The sequence below is a fragment of the Falco punctatus genome, assembly GCF_963210335.1.
Source record: "Falco punctatus genome assembly, contig: scaffold_28, whole genome shotgun sequence".
In the NCBI taxonomy this organism is placed as follows: Eukaryota; Metazoa; Chordata; class Aves; order Falconiformes; family Falconidae; genus Falco; species Falco punctatus.
In genome coordinates, this window is record NW_027660251.1 from 1,211,377 (window position 1) to 1,231,300 (window position 19,924).

General features: G+C 56.9%; 1 pseudogene across 1 annotated transcript in view; it reads right to left on the reverse strand.

Annotated features, from left to right (window-relative positions):
- The window catches only part of LOC308057365 (hydrocephalus-inducing protein homolog), a 251,878-nt pseudogene that overhangs the window by 152,710 nt on the left and 79,244 nt on the right, over positions 1–19,924 (reverse strand). The window contains exons 30-54 of the transcript in view: positions 19,479–19,622; positions 18,516–18,636; positions 17,691–18,430; positions 16,377–16,616; positions 15,792–16,101; positions 14,624–15,719; positions 13,582–13,999; positions 12,554–12,650; positions 11,894–12,394; positions 11,388–11,571; positions 10,759–10,900; positions 9,735–9,894; positions 8,334–9,116; positions 7,628–7,888; positions 7,187–7,467; positions 6,826–7,008; positions 6,462–6,581; positions 4,958–5,117; positions 4,681–4,853; positions 3,969–4,167; positions 3,009–3,108; positions 2,032–2,131; positions 1,367–1,535; positions 850–1,088; positions 413–527 (exon numbers count right to left, since the gene is read on the reverse strand). The product of the transcript in view is annotated as a hydrocephalus-inducing protein homolog (transcript). The remainder of the gene's footprint in view (positions 1–412; positions 528–849; positions 1,089–1,366; positions 1,536–2,031; positions 2,132–3,008; positions 3,109–3,968; positions 4,168–4,680; positions 4,854–4,957; positions 5,118–6,461; positions 6,582–6,825; positions 7,009–7,186; positions 7,468–7,627; positions 7,889–8,333; positions 9,117–9,734; positions 9,895–10,758; positions 10,901–11,387; positions 11,572–11,893; positions 12,395–12,553; positions 12,651–13,581; positions 14,000–14,623; positions 15,720–15,791; positions 16,102–16,376; positions 16,617–17,690; positions 18,431–18,515; positions 18,637–19,478; positions 19,623–19,924) is intronic.

Below are 19,924 nucleotides of genomic sequence, written 5' to 3' on the forward strand. Positions count from 1 at the left end.
GTGCTAGCTGGGATCCTCCAGCCTCAGGGGTAAAACAGGAGAGCAGAAATAACTGTGAGAAGTGACGGGAGGGAAGGGAGGGGACTGGGAAGACGAAAACACAAGGTCATCTGGTATCTATGGAGTGGGACTTCAAACAGGAACGTGCCCACATCTGTGGTATTCACAGTCCTATTTTGACTAGCAGCCACCAAAACACGGGACCTGCTCCTCTCTCTTGACCCCACAACTCCAAGTCTGAGCCAGAGCACGGGACTGTCAGTGCAACTGAGCAGCTCCTGCCTCTGCTTGTGGCTGGGAGATGACGGACCTCCATCGTGCAGACCATGTCCCACCCCACGGTGATGAGCCCCCATCAGCGTCCTCCCCCAGCACCCGCAGCAGTGTGTCTTGGGGAGTGGGAGCCACCCACCTGCATGGAGGGGCTGGCAACCTTCTGCAGCGAGCGCTTGCTTTTCTTGGCTGAGGAAGTCCTTTGGTGTAAGTTCTCACTCTTGCCAGAGTGGGCAGATTTCATTTGACATCCACTAAGAGCAGAAAGCAGAAACACCCATCATGCTGAGCCCCCACCCTGCCTTCCTCTGAAGCCAAAGCTGACCTTCCCCTCCCCACAGAGGAAAGCCTCCCTGCCCCTCGCAGCCCCGGCGGCACCTCCTGCAGCTTACAGACAGCTCAGCTGTATCACCAGCTTTGCCTGACACACGGGGACACTGAGGCACTTTTCCACTCCCTGTTCACAAGCAGGTGACGTGAACTGGACAATAACCCAGGTGTCTGGGCTGCCTGTCACACACCAGCCACGCTGTCGTGCCTCCTCAGGCAGGACAGGTGATGCAGGTCTTCTCTCACCTTTTCTCTTGCAATCGGGATGCGTCCTGGTCTGCTCGGTAGATGAGGAATTTAAAGTCAAGGCTGCCTTTGTTCTCCAGCATGAAGGTGCAGGTTTTCCTGCTGCCCTTCACCACGGCACCGAAGTTGATGAGCGAGGCGGGGTGAATGCTGTACTTGCTGAACACAGCTTTCGCCGACACCCTCACTGGGATGACGGCGACGGTCTCGCCTCCTCCGCAGATGCTGGGCTCCATCACCTGCAGCCAGAGGAGGGCTTGGTAAAACCAGCAAAGAGGCCAGCCTCTGACTCTGTTCCCTGATCCCATCCCAGGTCCCCATCAGCTCATCCTCCCTGTTTCAACGCCTCCTCCGGAGCCAGACTTTCAGCTCCGCTTAGGAAGCATCACAATGTTTTCTGAGACATTGCTGTCACCTACGAGAATTACCCAGCTAAAGCCCTCCTTCCAGAAGGCACCTGTCCTGCTCACGCTCCCAAGACGTGCTGTGCCACCACTGCCTGGCTGGGGCAGCTCACCTGGTAGTGCAGGATGGGTTTGTCCTCGATATTCACTTCCGTCTTGGGGTGGAAGAACACCTGGACCTGCACAGGGCGCCCGGAGGCAGCCAGCAGGCCCTTCTGCGGCTGGATAGTGAAGTGGCTTGCCAGGTCTGGTATGGTGGTGCCTGCAGCTTTCAGCTGGAAACTGGGGAGAAAGGGAAGGAACAAAGACCTCTGCAGTTAAAAGTACAAGTGCCACCATCACAGCCAGGACTTGACATAAGACCATAAAAAAATTAAAAGGGAAAGAGTCCAGCTCTGCTTGGGGAATCTCAGATCTTGAGAGAGTGCAGACCATCATGAGTGTTGCAAACTAACCTCGACAGCCAATTTTCTCATCCCCTCCTTTAAAGAGTCATAAAGAGAAAGGAGCTGCCCCTCAGAGGAAGGCAATGGATCTCAGCAGTGAGTGGCTTCAATTTCAGGGCCTCTCCTTCTGGTTCCTGCTCAGCTGTGAAGGACTTCTGGTGTGGGGCTGCATTCTCCCTTAAAGTCTTTGAGATTAGGGAGCCCGGGCTTTTTATTTAACCAGACCACGAGGCAGCCAGCACGGGAAGCGGTTCTAGCCATGGGCAGGAGGAGAAGGCAGGCCTGGGCAGATGGTGGCACCACGCGTTCACAGACCAGGCAGCTGGACCCACCTGTACGCAATCTCGTACTTCCCCTTGTTCCTCAGAGTCAGCACTTGCTTCGCATCATCCAGGACTTTCAGGACTCCAAAATCCACGGTGCCACCTGCACCTGCAGAAAACCCGCAGAGCCAGGCAAGAAACGGGGAGTATTAGTGAGCTGCTACAGACCACACCAAGTGACAAGACAGATATTTCAACACTTCCAGGCCAATTTCAATTGGCCTCTCAATACTGAAATGGGGCTTATAAGAAAGGTGGGGACAGGTGTTTCCTGGGGGGCTGTAGTGACAGGACAGGGGGCAATGGCTTTGAACTGGAGGAGGGGAGATTTACATGAGCTGTTGGGAAGAAATTCTTCACTGTGAGGGTGGCGAGGCACTGGCAGAGGCTGTCCGGAGCAGCTGTGGCTGCCCCACTCAAGGCCAGGTTGGACGGGGCTTGGGGCAACCTGGGCTAGTGGAAGGTGTTCCTGCCCATGGCAGGGGGGTTGGGACAAGACAATCTTTGAGGTCCTTTCCAACCCAAACTGTTCTATGACACCGGGAGTTCTCAGGCAGCCCAAAACCCTTCTCAGGAAGTTTCCGTTCTTGGAAATTTTCTTTAGCTACTTTGCTGCCCTTGCTCTTCTTACTCAGAGAATATCTGCAGGGTTTAGCAGGTGAGGAGCTGGGTTTCTGTCTTCTTGCTTCCAAGCACTGATCCAACAACCTTATGTGCCCTGCTGAGCCCTCAGGAGCTGCCAATTGCTCGCTCACATCGCTGTGGTTTCTAAGCCCCCAGACCAACCTGCACACTGCAAAGCTCAGGGGCGAGAGACTCGAGGCTGGCTGTGCCCTGACAGCCCTTCACTCCACTCAACTTGCAGGATACGCGCTTTATGTGACCGGGCCACGCTTGCATGCTACCCCATCCCAAGCGCTTTGGTTGCTCACCTGCCAAGGCAAGGCAACGCACCCAGACTGCTTTGTTTTGGGGCATCCACTGACCTTTAGGAATGTTGATGATTGGAGCAACATCATAGCCCTCTGCAGAAATGAGGATATTTTCAGTCTGCACAATCCCCAGGATGTTTTCTGCATCTGAAACCTGAGGCAGCGAGAAACGAACAGTGCTTAGACCGTTCTCTTAAATTCTTTTGGTAGACAACATACGAGTCCTTGTCTCTGCTGGCTGCTTCCACCATGGCCTCCCCTGCTTGACAAGCACTTGTAGATTCCCAAACTCTCCCAACCTGCTCATCTCACGGGCTGACCCAGCGAGATGCTGCTGCAGTAAGAAGCCCTACCAGCCCAGCTCGGCACTCCTTCAGCAGGGAGTGCTGCCGCGGAAGCACCCGGGGAGACACAGCGATGGAAAAACAATCTCAAGAATTGTGAGGTGTCCCAGAGCAGGTGGCATTGACCGTCAACCCTCTCCCCTTCAATCACCCAGCATCCTCACTGAAGTGCAGCCCCCAAACACGGGGAACAAAAGCCCAGGGTGACAGCTTGTTGCTCTCCGTTAAGAGCCCCGGACAGGCTCCAGCATGGGCGCAGGGAGCACGCCGAGGTCTGGACAACCAAACAACAGCATTCAACCACACACAGCGGCAAGGTGGCTGTAACGCGGGCTCAGGACACAGCGCCTGGCTGTCTGGGCTGACGCAGATGCTCAGGGATGCACCATGTGCTCTGGTGAACCCAGGCTGAGGCAGCAGAAGTTGGGGTCACAGCAGCCTTGTGTCCCTCAGGTGCAGCTCTTCCTGGCCCGGCAGCACACATGCCCCCTGAAGCTCAGCTATAAGAGCAAGTTCCTTGCCGCTAAGGGCCTGCCCCCCCGGCGATGCGGGTAGAAAGGAACCTCGGGAAGGCTCATCCTTTGTCCCCCTCTTTGCAGGGAACCCTTCAAGCACAGCCTCCACCCCAAAGATCTCGTTGCCCTGCCAGGGAGGGCACAGTCCCCCTCACCTCCAGTCGGATCTTCTTCTCAATGTTGAGAGCCTTTGTGGGCTTGAAATACAGATGCACGTCAAACTCCGTGCGCGGACCAACGATGCCCTCACGTTGTGACACGGAGAAGTCCTCGCCCAGGTTTTCCAGCCCACAGAGCCGCCAGGCCACAGGCAGCAGGGTGCTGTTTTGCAGGACCAGGGTCTTGCTGTCCTCCCTGCAGAGGCAGAAAGACACCCTGCACCAGCTGCTCGATGGTCAGGATAGGCCTTGCAACTGAATGCATCTTGGAGCAGCCCTATGCATTAGTTTATATATATATCTTTATCTATACACATCCAGTATTTATAGTATCCATAACATTAGTTAAGTGTTTTCTCTGTGTCACAAGTCTCAGAGGTGAGGTCCTGGGGAAGGGCTGGGTGCTAACGGTGTATCCAACAGAAGGGACATAAGGAGGAGCAACTGCACTGCTCTCCGAACCAGCAGACGAGATACAAATGAATCAAGATGCCCATTGCACCACGTTGCTGGGGGGCTACAGAGCTTGCGGCTGTCCTGAGAGAACCAAGCCAGCAAGCAACGGTGAGCAAGAGACCGGGAACTGCTGGCAGAAAGAGGGACGCCAGCCCAACATCCAGCCTGAAGGGCCATGCAGCCAGCCAGAGAGGCTGAAGGGGAGCTCACCGACAGCACCCGTCCCCAGCAGAGGGGCCGCGGGATGACTGACCTGTGCAGAAGCAGCCTGTTGAAATGCACGCGCTTGGGGCTGACCCTCAGCTCCACCTTCACCCCCTGGCAGCACAGGGGGAAGACCACCGGCTCTGGGTTCTCCTTAATGCGGCAGACGAGCTTGTCTTCCACCAGACCAGCTGAAGTGGGGTACGCCCAAATGCTCAGCTTCTAGCCCCGTCCCCGAAACAAGAAATACAGAAGAGCACTCAGTGAGCAGGAGGAATGGCTCCTGGGCACTTACACCAGTGCCTGCCCTACCTGCTGTCCCCTACCTGCTTCTCGTTCGGTTTCAGCCTCATGCTGGGAGGTTCTACAAGGAACGTGTCCACCTTGAGAGCGCGCTCAAAGGAGAAATGAGCCTCTACTTCCAAGGGGGTGACGTTGAGGATGGTTATCGTCTCACAGTTGCTGGGATAGTCCAGTGCCTTGTACCTGTCCGCAAAAGGGGAGAAGGCTGCAGAGGAGACCGTCGCCTTCATCCCACACCAAGGAAAGCGCCATGTCCTGGCAGCGGGAGGCTGCACTGCAAGACCATGTTCCAACAAGCAGGCCAAGAAAAAGGATCATTTTCAGGGGCACACTGGATGCTATGTGTCTCCATCCTTGCGTTACTTTGATGTCCACCCCTGTACTTGGTGCCTCCAGCCCAGACACGTGATGATGCACAGGCCACTTAAAGAGCATTTTACAAATTAGAAATTCAAAGATGCCTGGAAAAACAGAGGTACTGCAGGCACGTGGGTTCTCCCCCTTTCTTTGTTGGGTTTCCTTCCCTGCAGGGTAGAAAGAAATGCTCTTGGAAAGAGCTTTTAAAAATAGTTTAGCTTTTGTCTTCCAAAACAGTCACGAGATTGCCTTGTATTTCACAGGTTAGCTCAAAGCCTGAGGGAAGGAAATAGAGAGGATTCATTCCCAAGAGGAATGCTGAATTTAAAAAAAACGTCCCTTCCCTCGGGTATGGAGCAGATTTGGGAGTTAAAGGGTTAAAAAGCACAAACAGAAACCCAAGGCCATGCAGCAGCCTGACTAAAGATCCCCTTTTGGTTTTTGAACTGTTTTGATTTCATTTGCTTGGGTTGTCAAAATACCACTAGCTCTCCAGAGCTCCCATGAAGAGGACAACTTAATTTCTACTATTGAAAAAAAAAGCTATGTTAAAAATAGAAATGCGCCAGCAGCTACAATGGCAACTTTTTCAGGCAGACTTTGTCCAGCATTGAGGACGGGGAAACAGAATTTCCATTTTCATTCCTCTGCAGATCCCCCACGCCCCCATATCGGCAGGTCGAATCATAAGGCCTTACTAATATTACAAACGGATGAATGTTTTACAAAACCATCAGCAGAGTAATTGCTTGTTCAGTCCACCTGTAGAGCTCAAAGCACTTTTAAAAAACACCATAAAGTTCATTTCGTAGGTGGCGAAGCTGAGATGTGGCGGGGGGACACAAGCTGCTCCAAGTGACCTTCAGGCTGGAAGCAGCACATGGCTCTGGCCACCAAGGCACCCACCAGGGAGGAAGATCAGCTCCGTCTCTCCCCTGCTCCTCCAGGACTCACTTGCCCATCATCTGCTCAAGTTCACACATCTGTGGCCCTTCAGCCCCCTGCATCTCCCAGGCAGGTCTCCACCTGGGCCTGCCCTGAATTGTGCCTCTGGGACGGCTCGTCCCCAGACGTGTCCGTGACAGCACGAGGCCCTGGAGGTGCCATCCCAACGTCCCATGCTGTGCAGGCAGCACATCAGGATGCTCGCTCAGGGCGGGGAGCACGTACCAGTCTCTTGACTTCCCACACAGCAGCGGTCCAAAGTGGAAGACACCCGTCTCCGTGACATACTGCTTGAAGACAATGTCATCGTCTCCCTTGCTCTTCCTTCGGTGGGGAAACACCAGCCTGGGCAGAGAAAACAGGGAATGAAGAGCTGTGAGATGCTCCAAGTAGAAAACCTGGTCAGAAAGCCGTAACCCTTACTGGTGGCCGCGGTACCAGTACGCCCAGCTCCAGGCATGGGACAAGATGCTGGGCGGCTCAGGCAGCACGCTCTGCCCGAGCCAGAAGGTCACCGGGGTACAAGGGGCAGCCCTGGCTCTGAGCCCAGGGGGGAGCAGCGTGGGAGGCTCCCAGGGGCAAGCCTTACCGTGGGTCTTGGCTGATGGTGGGGTACAGGCAGGTGCCCCTGCAGGGCAGCTGGTACAGTCGCTTTGTCCCCAGGATCTCGAAACGCAGCGTCTGCTCAAACTGGCCCAGCACCGTGGAGCTGAAGTGGACCTTCAGTTCCACCTCGCCGCGGGCAGGCACTATCCACCGGCAGCTGCTCAGCCTGGCAGTTAAAGAGAGGGCTTCAGACACGGCTAATGAGCAAACAAGACGAGGAGGAGGGTTGTGGACTCGCCATCCCACGGAGGCACCAGCAGAGGGGCCCTGAGGAGCTGGGGATGACAGACCTCACTTGACAGGGTGGCCGCGAAGCAGAAGGATCTCCTCAGCCCTCAGCTCACCTGACATGTCTCGGCGGGGATGGGACCGTGTCCTCGCCGCTTTGGTGCGCCCCAGGAGAAGATACGGGTCCTTCCCTGTCCAGCCCCTGGAGACATCTCCTGCCCTGACTGGAGCTCTGCTTCTCTCTCGCAGCCTCCCAGCTGCCCGCAGCTTTCTCCTCGCTCGACTGGCTCCTCACAGGGGCGACCTGCTCCTCTGCGGTCTGAGCCACAAGGGGAGGGAGAAAACAGAGAGGTGAGACCTGCCCCGAGACATCCCCCTCCGGGAAAGCAAGCTGTGGGTTTGTTAACAATTAGGGGAAGCACTAAATAAACAACCACATCTGCCCAGGGACTTGGTCTTCCTCATCAGGTTTAGTTTTGCCTACAACACTCTCCTTGCCCAGGACCTCAAGGCAAGGCGAGGGCTTGAGGGGTTTTTTTAAACCGTTATTCTCATCTTACAGACATCACAGTGATCCTTCCCCACCCACCCCCCTGCCCTGGCACCTTCACTTCGGGCACAACGGGGGCATCCACGAGACTTACGGCAGCATTCTTGTCTTCTTCTGCAGTGGCGCCTTCTGGCACAACAAAGACAAAGTGCTTGAGGGCTTCTCCTGCTGCAGGGGCCATCCGCTCTGCCGGGTAGTGGATCACGGAGTAGAAAGCAGTAGGGGGAATGGGAAGCCCGGAGGGACCCAGTCCAAGGCTATCCAGGACCTAAAGCGTAAGAGAAAACCCTGTTTGTACCCCTGTCACCTTCATCCTCACACTCACTCCTTAAAGGCACGGAGCTTTCGGCAATGTGGTGGGGCTTTATTTATATGGGGCACAGCGCTTCTTCATGCCCAGTGGAGTGGGTCCAGAGCAGTGCCAGGACCTACAAGTGGGACCTCGAGAGAAACCTCTCCCCGGAGTGACTCAGCTGAAGGAAACCTGAGCTGCCCTGCCCTGGGACCATTTGCAATGATTTCCAGGCTGGGAAATTCTCTCAACAGACGGGATGCTTGTACAGAGAGCACTCCTGCTTCCCACCCACCTGAGGGATGGTGAGAACCTCCCCAGCCATGGGGCTGCTGCGGAGCCATTGTGGAACATCATCGGTGGCCTGGACCGGGGCCCAGGAGCACGGCAGGCTCAGCCTCCGAGCCTCACAGGGCTCTACCTGCTCTGCCGCTGGCAGCTCGCTGCTCTCCAGGATCTTCCTAGTCATATCTTCTGAGCCCAGCACCTGGATGTCCAAGCAGGGCATCCCGACACCCTGGCCTCTGGCTGACCCTTTTGCACCTTCCCCTTCCAGCTGAGGTATTCTGGCATCCTCAAGAGCCTTCAGTTTTGCCAGATGCTCTTTCTCCAGCCTCTCCTGATGCTCCTTCTCTCTGTCCCTCCAGCTCCTGGGGCTGGATGCGTGCTGGGGCTGCTCTTCTGCTGGGTGCCGTGCGTCCTCGTGGTTCAGGGGGAACAGCAGGATACCCTGAACCCTGTCCCAGGATGCCAAAATACGCGCAACATCCCTCTGCGACGTCTCGTAGATATTAAACCTCAGGGCCAAGTTCTCGCTGTCACTCTGGGCCTCATTTTTTGTTTCCCCCTCTTCCAGGTCTGTGGGGTGTGCAGCCGCTGCCAGGTGGGCATCCATCAGGGTGACCTTGCTCTGCTTTTGCTCATCTTCCTTTGTGCAGCGTGCAACAGAGCCCAGGCGCTTCCTTACAGATCGTGTCTTGACCACCCCCTTGGTGACCTCCGACCTCTGGCTGTTGGATGTGTTGGTGTTGCTGGTGGGACTGTTCATGCCCTGGGCAGGAAGAGCAAAAAAAGCAGGGAGCATTTCAAAGCACTGACTCAGGTGCTGTAGGGCAGCAATGATCTTTACAATAGCACCCCAAACCTCGCTCCAGACCTGTGCTAGGCACCCTACAAATCCCAGTTCAGAACATAGCTGGTACCCAGTTTAGCTCAACAAACCAAACTCTTCAGTGTCAGACTGATGAGGGGTCCTGCAAACCAGCTGAGGAACAGAACAGGTTCCCAAACCAAGCAGAGAACTTAAGACACCTCCTTACTCCCGTGCAGTCCTCTGGGTTCATTTCTGGTGCGCTGAGCATCCCTGTGGCTGGCTGATTCTTTGCAAAGTCTGCCTGCTTCTTTGCAAAGTCTGCCTGCTAATGAATACCTAAGGCCTGGGGGCATCTCCTGCCAGACATGTAGGAAAAGACCCCACATCCCAGACAGATCATGGCTCACAGGTGTAAGTCACAGGCAGAGTGGGAAGAAACGCTGGACTAAAACTACCTAGGGCTTCAGTAGTCAATATGTGGAGTTACATGAAGCCAGGACTCAAAGGCAGCATGATCTTAGTAGAGCAGCTCTAGCAGCAAACCCATGGGAAGACACCCCGGTGCAGCAGCAGCACGATCAGACCCCGGTGGTTGTTTCCCAGCGCAGCCCCACATGTTGCTCCTGCCAGGTGCTCGTCCCCAGCACTGCGTGGGGCTCCCTGAGGCACGGCGCAGCTCCGTAGGAAGGTCCCCAGGGCTTTCAGTCATCTCTGTAAACAACCACGCACCTGCCTGACATCAGGCCGGCTTTCCCTCCTCAAAGCATTCTCTTGGTCTTTTCCAGTCTTTCTCTTCCCCTGCTCAGAATTCTTCAGCTCTTCCTCCTTCAAGCGTTCCAGCTCCTGCTGACGCTTTTCCTCAAGCTCTCGAGCTAGCTGCTCCATCTCCCTTCAGCAAGCCAAACAGAAAACACGCCCGAGAGTCACCACCAGAAGTCTGGGCTTGCCGCCATCCCAGCTGGTCCTGCACTTCATTCCCTGACCCTGAGGCCAGGCAGAACCGTTAGGCCATCTCTGTGGACCTCCCTCAGCCTGGGGAGGCTGGGAATATCCCAAGTGAGGAGAGGTGGGAGGGGACCTCCAGGGCCAGCCAAACCTCAGCCTTGCTTCATAAGGGCAGCCTGGGCTGAACGAAGTGCGGAAACACACGCTCGCTTTAAGCGGGTCCCCCTCCCAGTTTCGGACTTAGCCTGCGCATCCTCCTCAACCCCTGCGGCCTCCCCTCCTGGGCTGCTTTGCTGGATCAGAGCTTCTCCCAGGCTGACCTGCTGCTGCAGCTGAGGGTGAGCCCAAGAGCCACCGGCTTCTATGGCCGGTGTCGCTCAGGAAGGAAAAACCTGGGAGATCAGCAAGGACTTCCCCTACGGCAGGACTGGGATCTAAACCAAGCCAGCACGGCTGTGCCTCACACCAAGCCACACCACAACCCCTCTGGTGTGGGGAAGAAGGGGGTGAAGATGAGAATCAACGTAATTAACTTAGAGACACTTCTAAGGAGCAGCGGCCAGGCAAGCCCAGAGCCCAGGTGCCGGCAGCCACCGTCTAAACCCGCGGGCTCCCCGCTCAGCTGGAGAGAAGATGTTCTCTCCCGGGAGGAAGGGCCTTCCTCTGCTGGGAACCTGGGGGTGGAACTGCCCACTTGGAGCAGACCCTTTCGGGCCTTCGCTCCGTGACCCCTCTGAGCTCAACCGAGGTCTCCGGAGCAGGAAAACCCTGCAGGGGCACCCTCCTGGGGAGTTACAGGCGCACAGACCTCTGCCTCCTCTCGCGCTGGACTTGGCGTATCTGGTTATGAAGCTGAATTTTCTGCTCCGCAGTGAGGGCATCATACTCATCCTCGTCCATCTCCCAGAGACGTTCTCTCTCCCTGCGGGCAGCTTCTTCCTGCTCCCGTCCTTCAGCCAAGGCCAGAGGAGAAACCATTAGCAGAGCTTGCTGTTGGGGGTGAGCTGCCAGGATTCACAGCTGTGTCCCGAGCCAGCCGATCATCCTGCCAGGAGGTGCTGGGGAGCTCACAGCCCTGCTCCAAAATTCAGATCAGCCCCTGAACTATCAACAGTTCACGGCGAGTTCCCGCGCCTTGCCTGGCTCCTGCGCACCAGCGTGGCGGGCAGCTGCTGCTGCTGCTTCGGTCCTGAGCCACAACAGCTGGCACTTGTGCCCAGGCTTTCACGGTAGAGACCAAGGGAAGTCTTCACAGCCTCAGCTCTGCTCTGCTGCATTTTAAGCAACTGTGAGCTGAGCGCTGGCTACACCCAGGCAGAAGGTGGAAGGATTAATAAGACCACTTCTTACAAGCCCTGCTGGTAACCCAGATACACACAGATAAGGCTGAGTGCTTGACAGGGAAGATTTGAGAGGTGCGGAGATGAAAAGTCTCACCTTCCTGCTCTTTTGCAGCTGTCTCCCTGGCTTTAAAGGACACATAATCCTGGAACAGGTTCACGACATAGATGTGAGGCCGATTTCCAACAGCTTTGAGCAGGCAGAGGAGAGCAGATGCCATGTTGTGCGCAAAGAGGGTTTCCAGGCCATCAAACACCACGCCCTGGTAGCAGTCACTCAGCTGCGAATAAAGTTGAAAAGGAACAGCTTTTCTAGCCAGCTGTGGCACACACGGGGCTCTCAGCCAGTCAGTAAATGTCCACTGTCAGCAGATGTCAAAGGACACCAGCCATCGTTGTGTCCAGCGCATCGGCCCAGACAAGCTCTGATCTTTCCCCACGTTCTGCCACCTTGGGGCATCTGCAGCTTCCCCCAAGGATCCCTGCGTGCAGCTCGGGGCTCCTCCGAGAGCAGATACAGACCTCCTCTCCAAACTGCCTCGCTGCCTGTCTCTGCGGAGCAGGAACGCAGCATCTGCCCCCACCCCACCCCACCCCACGTACCTGGAGCCTTTCGGAGAGGATGGCCACCAGCAAGTCCTCGGGCAGCACGCAGCTCAGACAGCCCAGCCCTCCCTCTGTGCTGCCACCGATGCTCAGCCATCGCTGCGCAGGGACGCAGGGAAGGGGAGGGTGGAGATGAGAAATGGAGGAGCCCTGCAATGTTGAACGCCACAAGTAAACCAAACCACTTGGGTAACCCCTGAACAGTTCCAACTGCTGGGCTTGCAGCCAGGGTTTCCCACTAGCGGGAGGCTCGAACCAACCCTGCAGGCCAGCAGCTCCAGGGGACAACCCTGGAGGACACATCCCGTGGCTTGCAAGCCCCCGGCACAGCATCCCGCAGCTTTGCCCACTGCCTGCGGCCACATTAGCCAGGACTGCACTTTGCCAACAAACTGTTGAGGCCCAGTCGAGATTTCTGCCAGAGCACAGGGGTTTGTTCCCACCCCAAGCATGCCCAGCTGGCGCTCTGCACCACACACCCACACACCAGCCCCCACTCTAAGCAGCCCCTTCGCTTCTCAGATGCAACAGAAAGGACCCAGGCATTACCCAGCGCAGATCACGCTTCACCTGGCAGCTTGTCGAATCCCTTCGATGCTGTTCCCGGGATTGGGATGCACGGCCATGCGGCTTCCTCTTGCTTGCTGCAGTGCTCACCGGCCTTTGGGAACTCGGGGACTGCAGGCTGCCGTCCTCCTCAGAGCTGGACTGGCGCAGCGCTGAGCTGTGCCCGGCCTTGGCGCGGCACTGCACGCTGAGAGACACATCTGCATTGTGACCTGCAGAGGGGACAGACGGCTCAGCGGGGCTGGCGATGGGTGCTGCGGGGAGCAAGCAGGCACCTTCCACCCCTGGCAGGGACACAGCACTTGTCCCCCAGCCTGCTGGGCACTAGCAGCGCTGCTCTCCAGAAGCAGCTCCTGCCCTGCTTCCCTTACTAGCACGATAAAGCTGAGAGAGGACGGAAAGGCCAGAGAGTTTGTCGTGCACAGCCCCGTGTCCCTCCTTAATAAACATGCACACAGGTGACACTTTGCACAGCAGCTCCCCTATGGATCAAGCCAAAGATTCGTCCCCCAGCACCATCATTTTCCTACCTTGCACCCATCCTGCCTTCTCCCGTGGAGACTGTAACGGGCAGCCCTGCCCCAGCAGCATCACCCATCTCCATGGAAGCTAAACCCTCTGCCTGGGACAACCCCACCTGGCACCCAGAGCCTTTTCCCTTCCACCAGCTCCCAACCACCCAGGTTCAAAGCTGAGCAATGTAAAACGTCCCCTGCCAAGGCCAGCGTCTGGCCTCACCCTGCAGAGCTCAGGGCAACAACTGCCCAAGAAAGTTTCCCCAAAGTCTCCAGTCTCACATGGAGCACAGCACAGCACGTGCCAGCTCCGCAACCTGACAGTGTCAGTATAGGGGGAAAAAAAAATACATTTCCAGAGAAAAAGAGCTCATCTGCAGTGCGTCTCATCCAAAACTCCTCCAAGAGGTTATTCTTCCCTTCCTCTCATGTCTGTGAAGCCACACTCACAGTCAGTCACCTAGAGCTTAATGAGCCACTTCGGAGGGTTATTCCTTGTTCAAGCGGGCAGCAGTTCTGCCTGATGGCCACAGGGAGCAAGCTGGATTCAGCTCGGAGAAAATGTGTTTATAAAGCTCTGAGAAAGGTATGGGTGTGCTTCACCACTCCCAGAAAAAGGAACGTGTGTCAAGAAGCCCAGAGGCAGTAAAAATGCCTTTGTCTGACCCCTCAAAACAGAGCTTCTTATTCACCCGAGCTGTGTTATGAAATGGCTCTGCATTTCTACACGCTTGCACCCGTGCTCCCCAAGAGACCCAAGGGCTGCCAAACTCCTCTGGAGCAAGCAGAAGCAGGTGGCCATGGTGGGTTTCCAAAGCGCCGCTCTGCGCCCAGTGTTCCTCCTTACCCTCATCCTCTGTCTCCTTGTGGCTCTGCTCAGCGGCAGCCCTGATGCACAGCTCCCGGGCACGGAGCCCTGCCGCGCTGCTCCCGTCAGAGATGGCTTCTGTCACCACGGCGTCGATGGACAAGCAGGCAGCGCCGTAATATTTGGACAGGGCGACCGCTGCCGCTGTCTTTCCTTGAGAGAGAGAGGAAGGCGGCTTGGTGACATTTGCAGGTGAAGCATTCTCAGCGACAGGCTCTGGAAAGCCCCCCCAGAGGCTTTGCAGGTTTCAAGGACGTTCAGAAAGCACATGTCCCTTTAGGGGACACCACGAGGGAGGCAGCTTCAGCACGGTCAGAAGCGCTGAACTCCAGAGCCAGGTGGATCGCCTCCACCTCCGGTTCAGCCCAGGACTTTGTCCCTTGTGGTGTGACCTCAGCCCTGGGCCAGGACATTGTTTCGAGCCCTGGCCCACCACCACCGTTCGCTACCCTGTGCTGGTGGGTGCCAGCTGGGCGCAGTCTGGGGGTCAGCATGGGCTAGGGGCTGCTCCCATGAGGAAACACGGGCACCAGGCAATGTGGTCCCATGCAGCAAGAGGGACATGGCCACCCCATCTGGGGGGACAAGAGCCTAGCTATAGGGACACAAGATGAGCCACAGCACTGGCACCAGCTAGGCAGAGGCCTGGGACCGTTTCACGGACCAGCAGAGCTGTGGCTTGCCTCGCTTCGCTTCAACTGGCCGACCAAGCACCACGGCCCACCAGGATAAGTCTCTCCTGCTTCCCGCTCTCCTTGCAGCCAACAGCTCACGCACCTGTCCGAGGTGCCCCATGGACGATGATGACGATCCCTCTGCGGCTTCCGCCTGTGCGCCGTTCGGCAGAGATATCGATGCCCAGGTGGCGGGCGATGGCCCTACGGACAGGGCTGTCGGCCAGCTCTCCTGCAGCCTCCTTGCTGCTGCTGGTGCTCTGCTGTGTAGAACCAGGTAGAAAAGTCAGCCTCCTGCCTCCCTGGGACCCTGATCGCCCTCCCCATCCCCTCAGACCCTGGGAGAGGAGACTGCTGCAAGCAATGTCACAGCCCAGATCTCATCGTGCCCGTCCTCGAGGCTCGCGCAGATCCAGCTGCTGGCGAAGGGGCCTGTTCAGAGCACAGTAAGTGGGGTGGCAGGAGGAGGAAAGAGCATCTGGCAACACCCAGGAGGCCTGGGCCACATCTTCCATGAACCCTCCCCACGGTGCTCATGGGAGTTTGGTCCCGGGTCCTGGTGCCTAAGGGGGGTGACAGGTGCAACTGGGCATTGGGAACAGTCCCGAGGGAGATGGCACCAGGCTGCAGTGAAGCAATGGAGGTGGCACTGAAGTCCACCGCTGGGGCCCTTTTGCCACAACGGACAAAATAGGTGAAGAGCTTCGGGTTACCACCCGTCCCGCGTCTTTCCTTAACACCTTCCTCCTCCTCTTCCCCACATTCAGATTCTGAATTCACCCTGTTGGACTGGCTTTCATCGAAAAGGGAGGGGGGAACGACCGAGCTACGGGCTGAGGTGCTGCCAACAACCCCAGCGGAGTGCTTTCTGCCCCCATCTGACAGGTGCCAGGCACCTTCAGAGCTGGCCGAGGAGGAAGGACGTGGGGAAGGAATGGCAACCTGCTCTTGGCCATTCCCACTTTGCAGGGCCACAAGCAAAAGCAAAACTCTCCTAAGGAGGGAGACTCCCAAGGCACCGAGGAGCCTGTCCAGGGGTATTCTGAGCTTGTGCTTGTGTTGCCGCGAAGGAACAAATCTAAACCAGCTCGTTATATTAGACTTGGTCCTACAGGCTGAAGAACTCATCTGAGCCTGCTCTTTGTGGCTGAGGGACACAAGGGGACACCCTGATGATTTCCCCAGTGTGTGGCAGTAAGATATGAGCTTGCTTTAGCTGCACTCAGAGCTGCGAGAGGATGCGTCTTACAAGCCACAGGTTTTCACCTAGCAATTCCTCCACCAAGCTGGGGAACAGGCGGCTGCTAAAAGCACGGGCTTTCCGTGGAGAATGAGGTCATGGAGAACTCGGGGCACGCAGCCTGGACTCCCTGCTGTGTCCACACTCAGGACAGACCATGCCAAACCCTCACCCTTGTCCTGGTCCGCTGGGTCCCCAGTCTTGGGCTTTGCTTGATCATCCTGCAGCCCCTTCTGGTCCTGAGAGTACTCCAGCACCTCTGGGGGCAGCTTCTCACCCGGGCCACGCAGAGGCAGCAACAAGGTGTTGCGGCTGTCGTAGTCTTTCAGCATGCGCAGGACCTGTGCGTGGAGGGACGAGAAACCACATACAGGAGGGGTTTCTTGACCACACGAACACACTGCCCAGCCAACCAGTCTTCTCCCTCATGCCTTCCTCCCAGCACGGACTACCCAAGCACCCCCCTCGGCCTGGCAGCAGGGCTGGCTGCCCCTCAAGTGCCACCAGGCTGTGCCCTGGGGACTGCCTCCATCTCCCTGGCGCAAGCCCGGGAATGCCACCACAGCACTGTGAAGCTACGGCAGCACGCACACGGGGACCAGACCTTCCCGCTCACCTGCTCCTCCTCAAGGTACTGCTGGTCAAACTCCAGCGAGTAAAACTCGATGGGAAACTCGCACGGGTTCTTCACCACCACTGTCCCCTCCGCCCCATGGCTGTATGGCAGCACCGGTCCCAGCTCAAGCACTGGGGGGCTGAACTCCAGCTGCGGCTCCAGACCTTGTCCCGAGACCTGCAGCTGGAGGTGCTGGCTGCTCTGGCAAATGTTAATCTTCAGCCTCCTTCTGTAGGACTTCTGAAAAGAGAGAAGCACAGAAAGGTCCTGCGCTAAGTCCCAGGTGACAAGGGCCTGGAATTCAACCCTTGCCCCAAGGTCAGCGGTGTCATCGGTACCTCTAAGGTGAATGGAAAACAGGTATTTAATTATAGCAGAGGCTGCAGCACCTGCATGCTGGCTCCAGGTAACTGGGATGGATCCTGGGTGAGGTGTAACTGGCTGTTTGGTGTCAGATCTGAAACAGTCTGCCACACGTTTTCACCCAGTCACGAGGGAGCGCAGCGCTCATGAGAAAGGTCCTCGGGGTTACGCTGCCCAGACACAGCTGTGGCACTGCTGCATCAGGCAAACACCAGCCACGCAAGAGGCAGATGAGCTCTCGCTGGCTAGAAATAAGGGTCATCTTCTCTGCTCAGCGTTTGGCTCTGGCCAAAGCCCAACACAAGCTGGCTGCATCCCTACTAGCAATTATACCGTCCCTGGGACTGTTCCCAGGCATGGAAGCACTTGTGTCCATGCTGTCACACACTGCCAGCTTCCAAGTCACTGTGGCCACATGCAAACTGCCTTTGGGAATGCTCCATCGCTTAAGCTGACTCCCAGACCATGTGGGAACACGCAGGCAGGTTGGGCCAGAGCCACAGAGACTGCTGGCAGTGTACCGCTACAGGTGACAGTCCCGCCGTGCCCAGGAAGGTGTCTGGCGGCTGTTTTGTCTGCTGGTACCGGCAGCAGGATTAGCCCAGGTTGGCCCTTCCAGGGTTGTCCCCCGCGAGCATGCCAGCTGCTCTGCGCCGGGGCGTTGCAGCCTGCAGATATGCCCACACGAGGTGGAAGGTGAGGGGAGACAGGTGGATCTCCTCCATGTGCCGAGAGGGAGCCACACCGCCGAGCCTGGATGCTCCCTGTGCAACTCCCCGTGGGGATTCCAAAGCGCTTCTCAGAAGTGCGCGCTACAGGGGAAACTGGGGCACAGCGGGTACGGGGCTGGCAGAAAGCTCCATGCGGAGGCCAGACCTCATCCCCTGCGCTGGGCTCTCATTTCCACACTGCCCTGCCAGACCTCCGCGGGGTGACACCTGCCAATCTCACCTCTTCCACGGGTGAAAACCTGACTCGCATGTTGCATCGCTGTCCGGGAGCGAGGGTTCCGGCCGAGGGCAGTGCCTCAAAGACACGGGGCTTGGCTTCCAACTCCTGCAGCAGCTTCCGACGCATGCTCGCTGACAAGCATTTGTCCACCTGGGCACAGAAACCAGGCGTGTGAGGTGGCCTTTGTGGGGACAGACTCTTGGTTCCTGCCGTGCTCTGAGATACTGCCACGGTGCGAAGAGCACCCACGTCCAAACCAGACGTGGCCACCATAACCTGGTGGCACCATAAACGGGAGCAAAGATGTGTAGGCAGGGCAGGCAGATGGGGAGGCGCTGTCCTCAGAGGAGGAGGAATGGGTGAAGATGGCAGAGAAGTGAAGCATCAGCTAACGAACAGGTCCAGGCGAAGCAGCCTTGCCCCGTACCCTCAGAAGCTTCCTCAGCCGAGCTGTAGCCCAAGCGCCCCGGCAGCCACGGGGGCAGAAAGGGCAAGAGAGGCAAAGAAAACCCAACCAAGAAGTTACGTGTCACACCTTGTCTGTGCTTTACCTTAACAGGCTCGTGCACGGTGACGAACCATTGACAGGGGACCTGGAGCTGATTGTGGAGCTGGACAGTTTCTTCCCGACACTGCCCACACTGGACAGCGGAGAACTCCAGCCTGTCCCTGGAGAGGCAGAGGGACGGCACAGTCACGTCGGCACGGAGGCGGACATGGAACGTGGGGCCACCTGCTACCTAGTGAAGGACAGAACATCCAGCTGAGAGACCAGGTGACATCTGCTGCTGTGTCCAGCCTGCTGCCTGCCCCAAAAGGTGGTACCTTGATGGGCAGGAGCACGTCCACCTCTCCCAGTGGCAGGTTGGCGCTTTGTGGGTCAAAGCGCACTCTGAAGGTCTTAGTCTTGCAGCAGGGCAGGCACTTCACATGGTCCAGATCCACACTGAAACCTTGAACAGATGAAAATAAAGCAGCTGAGATACATCTCATGTCGCTTGTGTGTCACAAGCACGTTAAGGCCACGCGGGCGTCCTGGCTGGCAGCTCTGCGAAAGACCCCCTTGTATCCCCGGAGAAGCCTGCTGCTCTTTCTCCCTTGTCACCGCCCAAGGAGAAAGCGTTTTCGCAGCCAGAATCCAAGGTCCACATGGTAAAAATGAAACCCATCAGGCTGAGCTTCAGCAATTCCTTCCTTGGGCATCTCAGGGAAGGATGCACAGACCTCCCCGAAGGAGAATTTCCAACGAAGATTCCCCCATGCTGCGGTGTTCCCTGGACAACAACTTAGAGAAGACACCTGACCACCCCTCAGACACAGCAAGTCACCGTTTGATGGGACACAGCCTTGCCTCAGGGCCTGTCGTGGAAGCCTGTTTTGATACACCAGAGGATCTCACAGGCTCTTTTCTCAATAAAGGCTCAACTGAAGGGCTATGACATCATGAAGTCTAAACAAAGCACTTCCAAACCACAAAGGGTCCCGTCCGTTTGCAACACGAGCCCACAGAGAGCACAAAACCTCGGCTGTCACTCATGGTAGCCAAGAGCAGAAGATGATGAGAGGTGACCAAGGTGATCAGCCCACCTAGTCCCTGAAATGAGGTGTCAGGGCAGTCCCAGGCAGACCAGGTCTCTGGGCACTGCTGGCCAGGAGAATTCAGGCTCTAAAGCACCGAGCAGGGGGCAGTCAGGAAGAAAAAAGCTGTACAAACAGGCACGCAACACGCCCCCACACACCCAGTGACTTAAGCTCATCTGTCAAGCCCACGGGAAGTCCCTCCAGCACTGGTTACCTGTGCCACACAAGGCACGCCTATCAGCGAGGAAGGACACAGGCAACCGCCCGGGGTTGGTGATCTTCACAAGGTGCGTGCGGACGGTACCAGGAATGACACAGCCAAAGTCCAGGATGTACTCAGGCAGCTGAACTCTGAAAGGAAGAGAGACATTCCTTAAACCACAGCCCGGCTACATCTCCAGGTGGACAGAAGACACAAATAAAGTGGGTATTTGCTGCTGTAAAAACCCAGCTCAAGCCTGTGAAAGCCAAGGCCTGACCACCTGGTAGTAACACTTCGGTAAGTCATGGAGGGTGCAGGTCCTAGGTTTTATCAGCTACCATTGGGACCTCAACACAAAATTGTGTTGAACTGGTCGCAGCTCCTCGGCTACAAAGAGCCACTGTGGCTAAGTCCACCAGACCTCCACTGGCCTCAGTGGAACTGCTAACCT